At 42.2% G+C, this 20,182-nt stretch overlaps 1 pseudogene; it reads right to left on the bottom strand.

Annotated features, from left to right (window-relative positions):
* Positions 1 to 14,942: 14,942 nt before the first annotated feature.
* Positions 14,943 to 18,967, bottom strand: LOC136759664 (mucin-3B-like; annotated as a pseudogene).
* Positions 18,968 to 20,182: the final 1,215 nt, after the last annotated feature.

The raw sequence follows: 20,182 nt of genomic DNA, 5'->3' as shown, positions 1-20,182 counted from the left end.
GCTTGGACAGCACATCCAGAAACCCCTGTCTGCCTTGAAATTTCTGCCTGGGAGAGACCTTGCTGATGCCGTATAACTACCTTTTGTCTTGTTGCTGTGCTCAGTTTTGCCATGGTGTATGACTTTTGACAGTAAACTGTCTTCAGTAACCTCACCTTTTTAGCTGAGTTTGACTGTTCCTCACCCAGTTTTATTCCTCCTACACAGCTGTTTCTGTTTCAGTTAATGATTGTGTTTCAACCTACATATTGAATTGATGCTCATTAGCACCTGTTTGGTATAATTGTTTAATCATACACCTGACTATATGCCTACAAAATCCATGACTTTGTGCAAGTGTACCTAGAAGAATGGATGCTGTTTTGAAGGCAAAGGGTGGTCACACCAAATATGGATTTGATTTAGATTTTTCTTCTGTTCACTCAATTTGCATTTAGTTAATTGATAAATATAATCTATTAACGTGTCTATTTTTGAAAGCATTCTTACGTTACAGCATTTTTTCACACCTGCCTAAACTTTTGCACAGTACTGTGTGTGTGTGTATATATATATATATATTCTGCAGAGGGGGTGGAAATTAATATGATTTTGTGTTTGCAGTACATTTGTGATTCATTCATATGTTAAATCTGCAAACAGTCTTAATTCGCTGCTGATCTCTTTCCTCTCCAAGGTGAAGCGAGACAGATGAGGCACGGTGCAGAAGCAAACAAGGAGGGAGAGTTATTGCACCAAATGCATAGTTCACAACATCTACATCAAGACTAACCTTGAACCTCTTTTTTATGGAAACAAAAGCTCAAGTTTGATTAAATTTTTGGTGGAGATATGTTATTATGTATACTTACCTATTTCTTATCTGTCTTAGAAATATATTTGTCTGAGTGTTTTTTGAGAAGTTAAATTTAAAATGAAAAACAAGGAAGGAATAATAACAGCAATCATTAAATAATAATAAAAAAGCACAACAATACAGAATTGGCAGTATCACAAGAAATAAAATATATGTAAAATACAGGTTATAATTATATAATCTATAGTTATAATCTCCTATTTGCAGAATTCATATTTGGGCCTCGACCAACATTGACCTGCCTGTGAATTACAAATAACAAACCAGCATCCTGTCGCTTTTTGAAAAGATATGTATTTATTTATTGCCAGAGAGACTCCTTTATATCACTTATGAATAGTGTTGTGACAGGGTACAATTTGTTATCTGTGATTCTCAGGTAGGTCAAAGTTTTGATTTGGTTTAGGCCTAAAAAGGCTAAATAAAATGAATGTAATAGCTTATGCAAATGTTTAATAGGCAATTGAAATGGAAATATAACAGTGTGATATATTTTGAATAGTGTAAATTCCTCTATCAATCAAAAGTTTAATGAAAGCTTTCAGAACTAACTACAGACAAAGATAGAGTGAAACAAGTATAAATATGCTATAGGAGATTATTTAAAATGAAGGGAAAACCTTGATGCCTTGTGTACAGGCAGCTTGAGGATATTTTATAATTACAAATGTTCACTGTGAAATTATAGGAAAATATGCCCTCTTTGAAGTGGTTAATGATGTTTCAAATATATATATACACTCACCTAAAGGATTATTAGGAACACCATACTAATACTGTGTTTGACCCCCTTTCGCCTTCAGAACTGCCTTAATTCTATGTGGCATTGATTCAACAAGGTGCTGAAAGCATTCTTTAGAAATGTTGGCCCATATTGATAGGATAGCATCTTGCAGTTGATGGGATTTGTGGGATGCACATCCAGGGCACGAAGCTCCCGTTCCACCACATCCCAAAGATGCTCTATTGGGTTGAGATCTGGTGACTGTGGGGGCCAGTTTAGTACAGTGAACTCATTGTCATGTTCAAGAAACCAATTTGAAATGATTCGACCTTTGTGACATGGTGCATTATCCTGCTGGAAGTAGCCATCAGAGGATGGGTACATGGTGGTCATAAAGGGATGGACATGGTCAGAAACAATGCTCAGGTGGGCTGTGGCATTTAAACGATGCCCAATTGGCACTAAGGGGCCTAAAGTGTGCCAAGAAAACATCCCCCACACCATTACACCACCACCACCAGCCTGCACAGTGGTAACAAGGCATGATGGATCCATGTTCTCATTCTGTTTACGCCAAATTCTGACTCTACCATCTGAATGTCTCAACAGAAATCGAGACTCATCAGACCAGGCAACATTTTTCCAGTCTTCAACTGTCCAATTTTGGTGAGCTTGTGCAAATTGTAGCCTCTTTTTCCTATTTGTAGTGGAGATGAGTGGTACCCGGTGGGGTCTTCTGCTGTTGTAGCCCATCCGCCTCAAGGTTATACGTGTTGTGGCTTCACAAATGCTTTGCTGCGTACCTCGGTTGTAACGAGTGGTTATTTCAGTCAAAGTTGCTCTTCTATCAGCTTGAATCAGTCGGCCCATTCTCCTCTGACCTCTAGCATCAACAAGGCATTTTCGCCCACAGGACTGCCGCATACTGGATGTTTTTCCCTTTTCACACCATTCTTTGTAAACCCTAGAAATGGTTGTGCGTGAAAATCCCAGTAACTGAGCAGATTGTGAAATACTCAGACCGGCCCGTCTGGCACCAACAACCATGCCACGCTCAAAACTGCTTAAATCACCTTTCTTTCCCATTCAGACATTCAGTTTGGAGTTCAGGAGATTGTCTTGACCAGGACCACACCCCTAAATGCATTGAAGCAACTGCCATGTGATTGGTTGGTTAGATAATTGCATTAATGAGAAATTGAACAGGTGTTCCTAATAATCCTTTAGGTGAGTGTATATATATATATATATATATATATATATATATATATATATATATATATAGTTTAGCTCCAGTCTTGGATTATCCTACCTAACATAACATTTGGTTGTTTACTACTAGAGCTAATCTGGGTCTGTGAAATCAGCCCATAGAGACACAGATACTGTTTCAAGTATGAAACAACATTGTTACTGTAGAAATGTAGCTGTTTTTGTCACAGGATTCATATTGAAAATGACTTAAAATATGATGCTAATGTATACATGGAATCTGGGTCAGATAGACACTGTTATCACTCACAGTCAATTTAACCTGGATATTTGGCTAGCTACTGTCGCTAATTTGCCACTTAGCAAAAGCAGCAAGAACAGCATTCTATATTAATCAGGCTTTTGAAAAAGAGTACCCGTGATCTATGCACACTGCGCTTTGGCATAAACATACGTACAGCCTGTAGACAATGACAGTGATGCTCATATACAGTTGTGTTCAACTTATATAGTGCATTATGAATAATGAACAGGAAAAGAAACACAGAGCTGTTGTTTGTAAATGCCGTCAATCCAATCATTAAAGTAAAGGAAGAGCACCGCCCTCTACTTCTGAGACCTGCAATAAATTAAGTAAAGCAATGGTTCAGGCAGGAAACTCTCTTAATTGTACTCAGTGGGTAAAAGCCTATTGGCTGCCTCAGGAAATGAGTACAAACAAATGGTATATAAATTCACCCAAAACAGCATCCCCTGCAGTGTTTTTTAATTCCCCACCACCTCCCCAGCCTCCACCTGCATCCTGGCTCCCATGTCAAGGGGGGGAGTGGCAGCTGCAAGGGCCCCCTTGAATGTGAGACCAATGCCCAATGACCAATGTAAATGCTTGTTACTACTTATAAACACCATGTTATTGCATGAGTTGTCCTGACTGAAGTAGCCTTTATACTTGCCTGATACTGCACCTCATGCGGATTTATATTTTAAATCCCTTAACCCTCAATTGTAACAGTAAATAGCTGTTTGTTTCTCTGACTGCAGCTTTTCTTGTGTCAAAAAAACATAATTAACAAGGATACCTAGGAATAAGTACTTTGCCCCATGTACTGATCCTTAACTTCTTTTAATTAATTAAGCAACAGGAACATTAGCCTAGGTCTTAGTTTCTAAATGGTGAAGCTGAAGTCCAAGATAAGAACGTGCATTGAAATTGTAAATACAAACCAGGAGTCCAATGAAACTGAATTTCTCAAGGAAACAAATAAAACAGAAAACAAGGATTATCATTAAAATCAAGGACCCAAGTCATCAAGTAATAAAACAGGAGAGAGTACATTAGACAGTTCTTATATAAGGCATTTTAAGGTAATAACATATAGGGAGTGACTGGGAACAGACTGAAACTAAGACATACAAGCTGAAAGATATAGAAAGTGACATGTATCTACTGTCTTATCACTATTCCCAGCCTAAGTTTGACACCTGTTTGAAACCACTTGAAGCCCCATGGTGAGGCAAGTCTGAAGAGAGGAATCGACTTAACCTGGTTCCACATATCTTAAGTGAGGTAAAAACTCCATGCCTCAGATAAAACCTACTCGGGCAGAACAAAGTGTGTAACAGTGATCCACTGACCCTCACACTTCTTTCCTTCTCTGTTTTTCTCATTCACCTGACTCTTGCTTTTAGAAGCCGAGCCATTTTCTTTCCCCTTGTCTGATACAATTAGGCCTCAGGGAGATAAACTGTGTGTCATAAAAATGCAGGTTTAAAATACAATGAATGAGGATGTGTGTGTGGGCTGGGAAAAGATAAGAACAAGTGTTACTGGATGCCCCTCATGATTCATAAAGTTTTAACCTCACACCCCTAGAAACCCCCAAGGGAGAATTAGAGGCCTTTGCGTGTTGACTGGGGTGGTTACAGTCATCTAAAATAAGTAACCTATGCTATTATTTGCAGTTTCACTCCAGAGACTATTGAATAAGAATGCACTGCACAATTTAATGTGAAGCCTTGAGAATGCTATTAGTTGATGTTTCATTAAAAATTGATAGGATATATATTAAATATGTTATAGGATGATTTAAACAACAGGCAAGTAATATATAATTAATCACTGGCACAGCACAGTATGTTTATAAATCAGTTATTAATTAATGTCTGGTATTACATTTTGATTTAGCTTTATTATGCTTATTATGAATCTGTGAAAACTCTAATATTAAAAACATAATGTATTATTTAACAATGTGGGAACTTGTGATAGCAACGGAAAAAAAATATGTATTTGTTTGTGTATTTGACACATTTCAGAGCTTTTCACAGTCCTGGAGATCTGACAAGATATTGCTGGGAAGGTCAAGCTCAGCGTCAGAAAAAGCCTGTTCAAGCTTACTTCCAAACTGTCCTGAAAGACCTTGCTATGCTGTGTCAGCCATTTTTGTTCCTTTTCAGCCTCTGGCCTTATGGCCATGTGGTGCTGACGGTGCAAAAGGGGGTGCAATTTAGAGATAATTATGATTATGGATTTTTGATGTTGAAGAATTGAGCTGCAGCTAAACATGTACAGGCTGCCACACTGACAAGTCCAACACAGCTGTGTATGCACCTTTTGATATGCATGTGTGATGGAAGTATAAACTACATACAATTCAGGAAAAAAGGGGTTACTGAGATAGATGTATAATCAGTATATATATATATACTCAGTATAAGTTTCTTATTAGATAAAAAAAAGCTTTTTTTTTTGTTCTTATTGATACCACCACCATACTCTCCCCAATAGTCCTCTTGTTTTATTTTTATATCTCATCTCACTATAGTAATTTCATTTTTTGTATTTGTAATTTTGACTGATTTAAAGGTATGGGCTGGGTGCAATTTGCCACCAGGAATGGCGGGGTTTTCCTCCTTCTGCTTTTTTCATCCCCCCCTCTGGTCGTCATATTTTATCCCCAGTGGGGATACGGTATATCCCCACTTCTGATATGTGTACATTCAGTTCCAGAATTGAATAAGTCTTTCCCCAAATCTTATATAAGACCAATACAGTAAAATATAAATAATCTGCTTAACTGTCCTTATCACTGATTCACTGATTTGCCCCTGTCACTCAATCGCCCTTCGCATCGCTTCCACATTCACTGTCATTTTAAACCCGTCTTCTCACCTGAACTCTCCCTTCATGTCAAACAACATACTTGTCTGTTGCAAAATGTGAATACCCCAATGAAATAAAACCTCCATGATTGGCTGTTGAAGTCTTTAGAGATGTCAGTCATAATAGTTTATCAAAAATAAACTAGGCTAGGCAAGCCAGTTATGACGTTTTCATGCAGAAAAGCCTAGTCTGCCTATACCAGATCGAAGTGTGTTAATGAAACAAAGCTAAATAACAGGTCAAAATTTGTTTAATAATTTGTCATTTTTTCAGTGATTCATATATGTTATTTCATGGTATATTTGTACCTGACCGAACCCCTTTGTTATTTTGTTCATATACCTGGCAAGTGGTTCTATAAGATAAATATAAGAATACTGCAATTGGGTACATTTAGTGCTGGAGATGACTGAAAACTATACCAAATATGGTGTCTACAAAAAGTTGTATTTTATGTAACAGTTGCTTCCTTTGCAAGTTTTAAAGCTCTAAGGCACTGTCTAGTCATTACTGTGTTTACAGGCATTTTAGAGAACAGGGATGCAAAGCGAGTGGATATTTTGTTTAATCATCCAGTCATTTATTTCATCAGGTGCTTCTCTTTAATCACATCTTAAGCTGTCCTAGAAACAAATATGAGGATCCTCTTCAGCTAATGGATCACCCTGGGAGTCAAAGGTGGGTACAATGCAATGCATCAAAGAACCTAATTAACTATTAATGACTAACAAATGGTTTCTGTATGTTTTATCGATCTTTTATATGAGATCTTTAATCTAGATTGTTACCATTCTGTCTCCAGTGAGGAAACTGTACTTTCCTTTGTGAATTTATTTTCTGTCTACATTTAGAAGAGCCGAGTTGTTTTCCCATCAGTCATATTATAAATGGAAAACGGATTGTTACATTGATATGGTCTATAAAATATATATTGAGCTGGGACCCAGGAGGCAGAAACAAAAGTATGGAAAATAAAATACTTTTATTTAAATAAACTCACACAAAACAAAGCCACCAGCAAGTTGGCCTGAAGAACAAAACTGTGTCTGTGTCGTCTTCAGTTGGAGAGCTGAGACCCTTTAAAAAGGGTGTGGTGCCACCCAGCGGGATAATTGACTGATTGGCCAACCACACATGCTGGTCAATTAGCCAATTAGGTCTTCCACACCAGTTTCAGGTACTTGTTTTTCCTCCTCTAAAGTACAAACTACGTATCTATTTCCCTATCAAGGACAATGTGTGTTTTCCACTTTGAAAAAATCTGTCTACGCAGACATGATAGAAAATGCTGTACATGCTCTATTAACCCAATGGCTAGTTTATATCAGTAGTTTTATTATAGACTCATTGATGTGGTGGGGAAGTATGGTGAATGATTAAAACACCCTGTCTCTGTTCCAACATAAAACAATTTGAATTATGCTTTCATGATGACTTGTACCCAATGCACCACATCACCTCACATCACGTACAACCAGTTATTAAGCTGTCGAATACCCTAGGGATTATAATAAAAGAATAAGAACTACTTGGGCTTTAGTGTTTATAATGTAAATTTACCCTTAGGCCATGTTATATATTATTTCCCCTCTAAATCAGAGCCTGGCTGTGTCCCCTCTCTTATCTTTACCTTGCCGCTGTGGACTTCCGAATTCTGCATCGAAGCACTCTAATTCTCCTGGAAGCACAGGACCTTGATCAGGCATCAAAGGCAACTGCTATTAAACCCGACAGGAGATTTGTCAGAATTGCAGAGCTAAGTAAAGGCATCCCTTCTGTAAGAAAGGTATTAGTCCCCTGTCATACTGGAGAGTTCATCCCGGAGTGAGTAAACTGGTTGTGTATTTCTGTAAGACAAGTTTCCTGATGGATCAGCACTGGCAAGGACTAAGCAGAGGATTGCGAGAAAAGCAAACTTTGAGATAGAACCTGTTTTTGTGTTTGTGTGTGCTTTTTTTTAACAAAATGATACCCTTGAGGGAAAAAAAGGGTCCTGAATTTGTGTTCCAGTCTAGAATGAACATGAACGAGAAAGCCAATGTAATTCTTCTTATTTTAATATGTTCTAGAACAGCAGTTCTCAACCCTGGTCTGGGAGGACCCCCTACCCTGCTGGGTTTTGTTCCAACCAAGCTCTCAATTACTTAATTTAACACGTAATTGAAGTAATAATTTGCATACATTTGAATTTTGAAATTGTGTAACTGATACAAACTTGAGTCCTTAATAAGATATTAAGCAAAGCGATGGTTCAGGAAACTCACCTAATCGCACAAGACCATTGGTTGCCTGAGAAAATTTATAGGAAAAAATTGTATTTAAATTCACCAAAAAAAGTGTTCCCCTGCCATGTTTTCTGAATTCCCCTCCACCCCCCAGCCTGTGTCCTGGCTCCCATGTCAAAGGGGGAGTGGCAGCTATGCTGCCCCTGTCCAAAGCTGAAGTCGGTCAGGCATGAAAGCGTTGCCAAAATGAATGACAGGCAGGGACCCCTTGAATGTGAGACCAATGCCAATGTCTATGTAAATGCTTGTTACACTGTCAATAAGCTGTTAAGTTATTGCATGAGTTGTCCTAACTGAAAATAAGTTACTTATCCAATTTTATACTTAACTTAAACTCCTTTCTTTTAAAAATAATTAAAAGGCTCTGACTGAGAAAATTATCAGTTAAATTAAGGGTTCAATTAAGGAAATGAGAGCTTGGTTGGAACACAAACCAGCAGGGTAGGGGGTCCTCCAGGATTGAGAACCACTGTTCTAGAACATGGATCTCCTAATGAGTGCAGCAGTGTTTTCTGGCTTTTGTTCAAATCATGCACTTAATTGGTCTAATTATCTGGTTAAAGGGATAAATTAAATACTCTGCTTACTGCAAATTATATTACAGGTAGTGTCCCTTAAATAAAAATAATATCTAATAAGACATGAAATGTAAAACAACATTTAAATAATTTTACTGTATATATGTTCTCTTCTACTGAACCAGAAGGAAAGGCAGACTGTTCCGTCCCCCCACACTCCCCAATACCTGGATTGTATAACTGAAGTAACTGAGAGCTCCAGATGAAACAAAAAAAAAACAAAAACACCTACATACATTTTTTTAAACCACACAGAAAAACCATGAAAAAAGTCAAGGAGGATTTTAATAAAACAATTTTCAATATGTTGTAGAGGATTTAGTGAATCAGGCCATTTGCCACTGGTACTAAAAAAACAAGTACAGAAACCTGTGCGATATTGTAAAATTATGATATTTTAATTTTGTTTTAGCTAAAGCTTTTATCCTAGGTGACTCACTCTCCAATCCCTTAAAATAACCTAGATTATTTTGAATAGAACTTCAATACAGCATTTATGAACTTTTCTAAAGAGTTATGCATTTTGAACTTTCATCAACCTCAATCACATCAATATTAAACTAATATATATGCCATTTTTCTTCTTTACCAAAATGAAATGTTTACTCTGTCTTATTCTATTCTAAAGTTGTTTTTATCATTGCACATTCATTGTACAGACTGTGAATCCAGGAGTATTCACATTTTCATGATATCACTGTAATGCAGGAGACTGAACTGCATTATTTTCATCCACCAATGTGCCACATGTACTTAGTCACACATTAATATATTGTAACTATCATTAGCTTATGCAGAGGTCTCAAGAGGGAGGAATAATATTTCAAATGCCTGCACAAGGCATGTCAAGTAAACTGACAGGAATTTCTACATGAATTGTACACTTTAACCTCACGAATGTCAATGTGTTACTTAGGTATATTGCACATCTGACTTACCAGTATTTATAGAAATAACTTACAATCACTCTTCATGTATGTATTCAATACATCATTCTGTTTGGAAATTAAAATGTGGTGCAACCTGATTTTATCTGACATACTCTCCATTGATTTGAATAACTAGAGATCAAAAAGAGAGAGCTTTGCATAATTTAATCACATAAGTCTAGCACAGAATTTCATGCAATCCAATTTGTTTTTAAGTCATGGTCATACTTAATGAGTTTGGCCTAAAATCAGTTCTGGATTAAAATCCTGTCATAGACTGATCACCCAAAATACATATAGCATACGAATCAACAAGGATAACCATTAAAGATTGTTACATTTCCCTTTAAATAAATAGGATGAAAACATCTCACGTCTCATGGGGGAGGTCTGTTTAACGGACAGTGCACATCTACCAGGTTGGTTAACTTCCTTGTATTTAATCTATATTAAGAGGACCAGTGGATTAAGACAAAGCACTTGAAATTGATACATTTGAACAATAAACACAAGCATCTAAAAATAGCATCTATTGACTCATTACATTCCTTTCACACTTTTATCATACAGATTATCAATACCACACTAATTACACCTGCACATCTTGTGTTTTTCCATCTAATGTGCCAGTCCTAACCCTACCCTGAAACATAACTCAACCCCCAAACCCCTAACCCTTCCTGTAACTCTTAAACGTGATCAACATCATACCTTTTGAGGAGATGCATACAATCTTTAGTGTTCATCCTGCACTATTCATTTGCAATTCACCATGGATATGTGCTCATGTATTTTTAAAGCAGAGCCAGAAAAAGATAAGTATATTGAAAAGACAATACTGATCCTATTCTTCTTAGGCACACAAATAAGACACCAAGGTGTAAAATTGAAATCAGGCAATTATCTTTGTTTCTAAATATCCGATTAATATATGCAAGCAGCAATGCTATTATACTATAGAAAATACTGTACAAAAGACACAGCACAATGGCAATCCACTGCGAATAAGTACGTCTTTCATCAAGAGTGATGAACTAAACCGCTATTCTGCAAACAGCCCTTGTGTTTTTGAAGCCCAGAGTAACGCTGACAATGCTCTAACTGGCCATTTAAAATCTCATTCTGAACCTTTTGTGCTAGATCCAGCATAAAACGGTTACCCTACGGCTAGACTTCCACCTCCTCCTTAGAATCGCTCTGTGCGAAACTATCTGGAGCCTTCACAAAAGACATGCTTGAAATACCGGCTGAAGCTGCTCTTTTGATGCCAACTGTTCTGTAAACCACATTGACAGCAACAAAATGTTAACAAAAGCTGTGGAGAGAAAACTTAAAAAACAGAATAAATCAGTCAATACATACATGCAAGCACACATGTACACAGAACTAAATACATGCCTTAGATAAAAGAAGCACTTGTGTCCTTACTTCCTTGGTCTATGAAAAGACATTTGTGGTGTTTGTTTGTTTTCTTTCTGCCCCCTATGTATATTCCCCACTGTTGGACTATATGTTTAAAATTCAAGGTTTAACTAATTGTCTTGCCTAGATTCCATGAGCCAAATTCTTGTCAACGATAATTATGCAACAATCAGGGCATCCTATGGAAAAAAAAAACAGCTCACTTTTTCAATTTGCATAACTCACAGATGGTGAATCCCTTTTGTTTCCAATTTAGTTTCTTGTGACAGTTTTTATGTTCTATCACATAGCTGGAGATGATGACAAATTATGTTTGGCAATGATTTCCATTTTTCTTTATTCATACTGTTAGTTATATATATTGCTACAGATATAATCCACTATATATATATATATATATATATATATATATATATATATATATATATAACAGTAGAATAATTATGCTGTTCAACAAAAGTGATTAAAAGGTAAACTGGGTATATCTGAATTCATCTAATCAATGAATAGCAAATCAACATGTTCTATGAATACTTTTTAAGGTTTTACTGATACTGCCTACCCCCACACCACCCCCAGATACACACACACACACATGCACACACACACGTACACACACACACTTCAGTAGCTTTATCAACACTGAACACCTGGTTTTCTCTGTAGTTTTTTATTTGAAAATGCATGAAGGGGTCACATTTTTACACTTGTTCGAAGGAAAACATTTATGACAAAGGAAACCCCCATGATATCTCAAGAGGTGATTTATTACATAATATTACAGCTTTTTCATCACCATGACAATGTACTTGCTAACACTTATGGCACAAATAGTCTATAATTGTAATACCTAGGATCTTTACTTAAACAGAAAACAACTAGTGTAATAAGGAATGTTCTGTGTCCATTTCATAAAACAAACAATGTCCTAGAAAACCAGAATAGTGATGAAAACCCTTAATGAAATGGATTGATTCATATGCAATAAAAGGTTATGCACATGATTGATTAATACAGTTGATGTGTTGGAGCTGTACATTTTCTGGAGGTATAAAAGGTTATGAGGGTCACATTTATTTATGTATTTTCATTAGCATCATAGATATCTACATTAAGGAAATCAAATTATGATTAATTAAATGTCAGTCAATTTGGCCAGCATGCTTAGATATGAACTTCACAGTCTAGAAATCAATCACACAAACCCAACTTACCTCTCTACATCCACATTCCTGCTTTAAAGAGAAACATTTCACCTGTGACTAATTCCTGGTAAATGCTCAAACCCCTAAAGATACAGTGGATATAGGAAGTATTCACACCCCTTGGACTTTTTAACATTTTCTTGCGTTACAAGTTGACATCTTGCATTTAAATGGGATTTGTTTTTTCTGATCTACACAATATTGCCTTCTGAATTCACACAATAAGTTGAATGTAGTCCATCTGTATTCACTAAAAGTGGTTTACATGATTTTAGATCAAATACATCTGTAAGGATCCATGGTTGGATAGTACATTCCAAGAAAATATATTACTATGAAGATAAAGGAGCTTTCAAAACCACTACAGGATAAAGTTGTGGAAAGGCACAGATCAGGGGAGGGGTATAAAAATATTTAAAAGGCATTGAATATCGCTTGGAGCACAGTCAGGTTGATCATTAAGAAGTGGAAGGCATACAGCACCACCCAGAATCATCTAAGAGCAGGCTGTCCTCCCAGACTGAGCAGCATTGGTAAGAAGAGCATTGGTCAGAGAAGCCACCAAGAGCCTGATTACAGCTCTGAAAGACATACAGCGTTCCATGGCTTAGACAGGAGACAATTTCCATTTGTCAACAATAGCTCAGGTAGTACACAAGTCTGGCCTGTATGGAAGAGTGCAAGAAGGAACACAATTCTTTAAAAAAATTTAATAAAAGCCCATGTAAAACCCTGCCTGGAATTTGTAAAAATATGTGCAAAAGATTCTGTGGTCCATTGAAACACAAATGTAACTATTTGGCCTAAATGCAATGAGTTATGTCTGGCCCAAAGCAAAAAAAAACAGTTACCATACCTACTGTGAAGCATGTGGCCAGTGGCAACTGGTGGGTTTATGAACTGGTGTAACACGGAAAGACCTATGAACACATTTAACATAATGTATTTTTGCACCCCAGTCATTACAAAAATGTAAAACAAGTTTAAAGGGTACATGGTCTCTGAGTGAAGATGACATTGTGGTATGGAGTACTGATAAAATTCAGTTATCTTTCAAGTTGGAAGCACTGCCCAAGGGGGAGGGGTTTCTGCGCACTTCCATAGGAACCCGAAAGGGCAGGGACTCTAGCTGTGGGACTCCAGGGAGGAGAAGACTGCGAGGAGATGCCGCACCGTCCCTGGGGCCCCTCATTGCATCCCATGGTTTCTCTTACCGTTTTTACGGAGATGATGCCCAGATCTTCCTGTCTTTTCGCTCATCCAACACTCTCATCCCCTCTCGCACCTCTTCCTGCCTGTCTGCTATCTGTGCCTGGATTCACTCACACCACCTCAAGCTCAACCTTTCCAAATCTGATCTCCTCTTTTTTCCCCTCTTCCTCACCTTCTGCTGATCTCTTGGAATCTACGATACTCTCTCCCTCTTCTTCAGCTAAGAACCTAGGACTGACCCTCGATCCTGTGCTCTCCTACACTCAGAACATCACCACACTGACACGCAACTGCAGATGTTTCCTGAGCATACGCCGGATCCGTCCCTTCCTCAACAACTACTCGACTCAGCTGCTCGTCCAGTCATTGGTCCTCTCCCGCCTGGACTACTGCAACTTCCTCCTGGCCGGCCTGCCTGCAACTACTACCCGCCTGCTCCAGCTCATCCAGAACTCTGCGGCTCGTCTGGTAATCTCTCTGCCACGATTCGCACACGCTACTCCACCGGCACGCATTCAGTTCAAGACACTGACCCTCACCTACCGCTGTCTCGAACAGACTGCACCGAGTTAACTGCAGACCCTCATCTCTCCATATATCCCCTCCAGGCCACTTCGGTCTTCCAGTGAAGGAAGACTAACCCTGCTTCCTCTCCACTCCCCTTCCTCCAGAGCCGCTCCTTCTCATCCCTGGCCCCTAAGTGGTGTACCGACCTTTCCACTGAAGTCAAAACTGCAGAGTTCCTGACCTCCTTCTAGCGATGCATCTTTTCAGACTCTACTTGTAATTTAGTCATTTATTCTCCTGTAAGATTGCACTTATACAACGTTTGTCATACTCTTGCCTTGCATTGCTTGCACTTGTATTGTTTATTTTGATTTCCCCTACGCTCCCTTTCCCTTAGCTCTTAACTTTGACTTATTATTATTAATAATAATAATAATAATAATAATAATAATAATAATAATAATAATAATAATAATATTATTATTTTTATTTTTTTATTTTTTCTTGGCAGACTTTTATCCAGGGCGACTTACAACATAAGTGCAAACAAAGTGCAAAAATACAGTTAAGTACAAGGCATCAATCTTTACAAATTCAATTTAACTAAAACAGAAATTCAAAATAATACATTTTACAGATTCCAATTTACAATTTACACAAGTACAGTAAGTGAGGTCCTACATCCTGGATGGTAAAAGCTAAATGCTGTCAAGATGTAGGGTCACAGTCAAGGGCTACGGGAAAGGGAGCAAGGAGGAAAACAATCATGAACGCGAGAAGCATGATAAAAACTGTGAAGTGCTATCTAGCAGGGATAGAGAACTAATATTACAAGTACTGTCGGAAAAGATGCGTCTTGAGTAAGTGCCGGAATGAGGTCAAGGACTCTGCTGTTTTGACTTCGGTGGGCAGGTCATTCCACCATTTAGGGGCCAGGGATGAGAAGGAGCGGGCTCTGGAGGAAGGAGAGTGGAGAGGAGGTAGAGTTAGTCTTCTGGCACTTGAGGAGCACAGTGGTCTGGAGGGGATGTATGGAGAGACGAGTGTCTGAAGGTAGCTTGGTGCAGTGTGGTCGAGACAGTGGTAGGTGAGGGTCAGTGTCTTGAACTGAATGCGTGCCGCTATCGGGAGCCAGTGGAGGGAACGGAGCAGCGGAGTAGCGTGTGCAAATCGTGGCAGAGAGAATACCAGATGAGCCGCAGAGTTCTGGATGAGCTGGAGTGGGTGGGTAGTAGTTGCAGGCAGGCCGGCCAGGAGGGAGTTGCAGTAGTCCAGGCGGGAGAGGACCAGTGACTGGACGAGCAGCTGAGTCGAGTAGTCGGTGAGGAAGGGACGGATCCGGCGTATGTTGCTCAGGAAGAATCTACAGGTGCGTGTCAGCGTGGTAATGTGCTGGGTGTAGGAGAGCGCAGGATCGAGGGTGACTCCTAGATTTTTAGCGGAAGGAGAAGGAGAGAGTGTGGTGGATTCCAAGGGGATCGAGATGGGGAGGTCAGCAGAAGGTGAGGAAGAGTGGGGGAAAAACAGGAGATCTGATTTGGAGAGGTTGAGCTTGAGGTGGTGCGAGTGCATCCAGGAGGAAATGGCAGACAAGCAGGAAGAGATGCGAGAGGGGATGAGAGGGTCAGAAGAGGGAAAAGATAGGAAGATCTGGGCATCATCAGTGTAGAAGTGGTAGGAGAAGCCATGGGAAGCGATGAGGGGGTCCAGGGAGCGAGTGTAGAGAGAGAACAGGAGCGGGCCCAGGACAGAGCCTTGGGGAACACCTGTGAGGAGAGGTTGGAGTCCCAGAGATTCCAAGGTCAGCAAGGCAGGAGAGGAGGATGGAGTGATCAACAGTGTCAAATGCTGCGTAGAGGTCAAGGAGGATGAGGACGGAGGAGAGGGAGGCCACCCGAGCACAGCTGAGGGAGTCAGTGACAGCCAGGAGAGCCGTCTCGGTGGAGTGAGCTGTGCGGACCAGGTGGACCGCCCGCTCGAGAGTCTTTGAGAGGAAGGGGAGTAGGGAGTTCTGAGGAGAGGTGGCATCAAGGGTTGGTTTCTTGAGGAGTGGGATGACAGCAGCTTGTTTTAATGCAGAGGGGAAACAGCCAGAGAGGAGTGAGGAGTTGAGGAGGGAGGAGATGAAGGGGAGAAGATCAGGAGTGGTTGCTTGGAAGAGGCGAGAAGGGAGAGGGTCCAGGGCACACGTTGTAGGTTTGTGATGTAGGAGGAGAGCAGAAACTTCAGCATCTGAGAGAGGCGAGAATGAAGAAGCTTGATCGGTGGGAGGTTTTGGTGTGATGGGAGATGAGGGTGGAGTATTGAAGAGCCTGCGGATGTCTGCAATCTTGGAGGAGAAGAAGGAGGCGAAATCATCATCAGTGAGAGATGAGGGAGGAGGTGGGGGAGGGGGGGCAAGGAGGGAGGAGAAGGTGTAGAAGAGTTTGGGGGGGTTGTTGACAGTGGATTCGAAGAGTGATTGGAAGTAAGACTTCTTGGCAGAGGTGAGAGAGGACGAGAATGTGGACAGTAGAGAGCGGTAGCTGGGAGTTTGTTCCTTAGCCACTGTTCGGCGGCACACAGACTAGTTTGGGTTGCGTAGAGAACAGCAGAGATCCAAGGCTGAGGAGGGAAGGGATGGGCAGTACGAGACGTGAGAGGACAGAGAGAGTCAAGAGAGGAGGTGAGGGAGGAGAACAAAGAGGAGGTAGCACAGTTGACAGATAGATGGGAAAAACAGTCAATGGAAGGTAAGAGAGTGAGGGCGGTGGAGGCAAGGGTGGAGGGGGAGACAGAGCTGAGATTACGGCGGAAGGTGACAAAGGGAGTGGGTGGAGTGGGGAGGGAGGGGAGGGAAAGGGAGAAGGAGATGGAGTGGTGGTTTGAGATGTCCATGGGTGTCACGGAGAGTGTTGAAGGGGAGCAGCCTCTAGAGAAGCTGAGGTCTAACTGGCGGCCAGCCCTGTGAGTGGAGGGAGACAAGGAGTGAGAGAAGTTAAAGCAGTGAAGGAGAGGAAGAAATCCGGCACAGTGGGAAGGGTTGGAGAGGTGGATGTTGAAGTCTCCCAGGAGGATGGTAGGTGAGGACAGCGAGGGGAGGGAGGAGAAAAGAAAGTCGAGTTCATCCAGGAAGGAGGTGAGTGGACCAGGTGGACGGTAGAGAACTAGAAGGAAGAGGTGAGAGGGAGAGGTGATTTCCACTGAATGGAATTCAAAGCTGTGGGTTGTGATAGAGGAGAGAGGGGGGGGGCAGAGAAGAGGAGAGAAGGGTAAGATGAGGGGAGTGGGACAGGACGAACAGAGAGGATAATGCAGCAGGGGTGGTAGAGTTGTCTGGGGCGATCCATGTCTCGGTGAGAGTGAGGAAATCCAGACATTGGTGGGAGGCAAAGGCGGAGAAGTCAGCCTTGTTGGAAGCTGAGTGGCAGTTCCACAGGCCCCCAGAGAGTGGAGTAGAGGGGAGGGAGGAGGAGGGGGGAGAGGCAGAGAGATGAGGTTGGATGGATTAGGGAAGCAATGGTGTGGAGGTGCACACCGAGAAGACGGAGAGAGCAGGACAGGAATCGGAGAGATCATCATGGTTGCCTGTTGTTGCTGTGTAGCGTCTCCTTGCAGTCTTCTCCTCGCTGGAGTCCCCGCAGCTAGAGTCCCTGCCCTTTGTAAGCGTGGCCCTTCGGAAGGGGGGCACTGAAGGCTGCTGGCACTGACTGCTGGCGCAGAGGGGTGGGGGGCGGTTAAATATGACACCTGTAACTAATTAGGACAGTGCACACCTGTGTTGCATTGAATGACACAAGGCTGGTCAGGATGGCCCTCCCTCCCACGCAGGACTGCTAATAGCACAATTAATGGCCGCTTAATATCCGAATACAGACAAAGACAGTGCCAGACACACGCAGTTACACTGAACAATAGCTTGTAGTAATGCTAAACAAATCCTAAATAATCTCAGCCTACAGTGTAACGCTTCTGATTGCACAATTGTAAATTGTGTTGAGTGCGCTATGTAACTGGCTAAATTCACTAAAAAAAAGTTGCTGCTCTTACTACAAAATAGGGGCAAGATATACAATTCGTAGCTAAACAACAAACCACATAAACAGTCAATGTAACTTAACTAAACGAGGAAACGCGAGAGAAAAAGCGATACTTATCTGCGGCGACTTGAGCGACTTCTCAGCTGGCTTGCCTGAGAGTCCAGTGACTTAACATCTTGTCTGCACGTATCAGCTTTTTAATTCTAGGATGTAAGACCTTATATATTGTGTATGTAATATCTCGTATACACTTGTGTAAATTGTGAATTTGTAAAATGTATTATGCCTTGAATTGCTCTGTATTATTGCTCTGGCTCCGGCTGCGCTTTCGGTTTCAGTTTCAGTTCACAAATAGATAATTAAAAAAAATAATAATTATGTTAATATAGTGCTATATATTATCCGATTGCTTGCTGTGTTGTTTTTTATCCACAAGGCTTTTTCCTCCACAGCAGGAGCGCTAGCAGCGGCAGTAAAATCCGAGGCCTGGCCCCCCCGGCCTAAGCCTCGGTCTGTCGTAAGAGATCTCGCTCGCGAGAGGTGCCCGCGTCACCCGGTGTCCCCAGAAACCACGGCACACAGTGTGGTTAAGCCTCTGGGCCTACGCGGCGCTTGTATCCAGCACCTGGTGCTTGGAATATACAGTGGTCTGTCCGGCAACAACAAGGTTGCATCTGGTTGGTGTTGCAGTGCCCCAGTGTACATAAACGTTGCCGGGTGGAGACACACCTGCAGACACTCCACTTTTTCAGTTGTTGTGTGCCCCCTGGTGCAAACACTGTCCGGCGCCCCCGCTGCACATTTTCTGGTCACGCGTGTGTGCAGTCGGGGATGAGCTCCTCTCGCCCCCACCATTACACCACTTGTGGCCAACGCACCTTGCTGTTGGAGTGGTTAGGTCCTCTGCCCCATCTGGGCATCAACAGTAACACCAACGGCAGGCGCGAATTGACTGCGACTTCTGGGTCTGCTACAGCGTGCCTTCGGAGCCCCAGCCTCCCACCGGGCACCGCCGCAATCGCCTCCGCACCTGGTGATCTCCCACTCCAGCGTCTGACGGGGCTTTGGTGGATCTGGACCTCTGCCTCTCTCCGAGCCCCTCTGTCTCCTCCTCCAGATACACAGCTTCAGAGACAGCCTCGCCTCCTGCGCCAGCTTCTCCATCTGCCGCACCCCGCCCTGCCTTGACGTGCCCGCGGTGTGCACCTACGCGCAAGCACCCTCCAGGCAGTGCAAACAGCAGCACAGGCCCTATCCCCCCCACATCTCAAGTCTCCACCACTGGCCCATGCAACACTGTCTATGGACAAGGCCAGCAGACAGGAAATCTGGGAGGAGGACCACCTATTACTCATCCCGCACACGGAACCAGCCTCGCCCCCCCCCCACTCCATTGAGCAACAACACTCCCCCTGCTCCTATAAGTCAGGATCAGGAGTTTTGGATGGTGATCCAGAGGGCCGTGGACTGCTTGCAGATCCCCTGGCCCTCTGACCCACCCCCCCACGCTCCAGGTTTGAGAGGGAGCACCGGCCGCAGCAGCCCACAAGGGCTGGACCTCCTGAATTACCTGAGAGCCACCTGGAACCACCCAGCAATGGCCCTGCCCAGGCATGGGCCGGGGCGGCTTATACCAGAACCCAGGGTGTGGCTGAAGCGGGCCTGGTGGACTTCCCCCGAGTGAACTCCACCATTGCCACGCTGGTCTCCTTAACCCTGCTGTCTACAGAGTCACGGGGCTTGGCCTGTCCTGACAGGCAATGTCGTGTGACTGAGAGACTGCTCCGGAGGGCCTACGAGGCTGGCCCAAGCGGGTTGCCTGTGTAACACCGAAAGCCTGCTGGCCCTTTACCTGGCCCAGCTGGCTGAGGCCTCAGACCCAGTCACTGTATTACAGGGCCCGCCCCCTATCAGAGAGATAGTGGTGGGGACCGACCTGCTGGTCAATGTGATGCGTCACGATGCAAGGGCAACTGGATGCTCCTTGGCAGCTATTGTGGCGGCACGCTCCCAGCTCTGGCTATCACAGGCAAGATGGGTGCCTATCACGGACAGGACCTGCCTCATAGA

Source organism: Amia ocellicauda, chromosome 10 (assembly GCF_036373705.1).
Source record: "Amia ocellicauda isolate fAmiCal2 chromosome 10, fAmiCal2.hap1, whole genome shotgun sequence".
Classification (NCBI taxonomy): Eukaryota; Metazoa; Chordata; class Actinopteri; order Amiiformes; family Amiidae; genus Amia; species Amia ocellicauda.
Note: the sequence above shows the minus strand (reverse complement) of the source record. Positions and strands in the feature narration are given on the sequence as shown.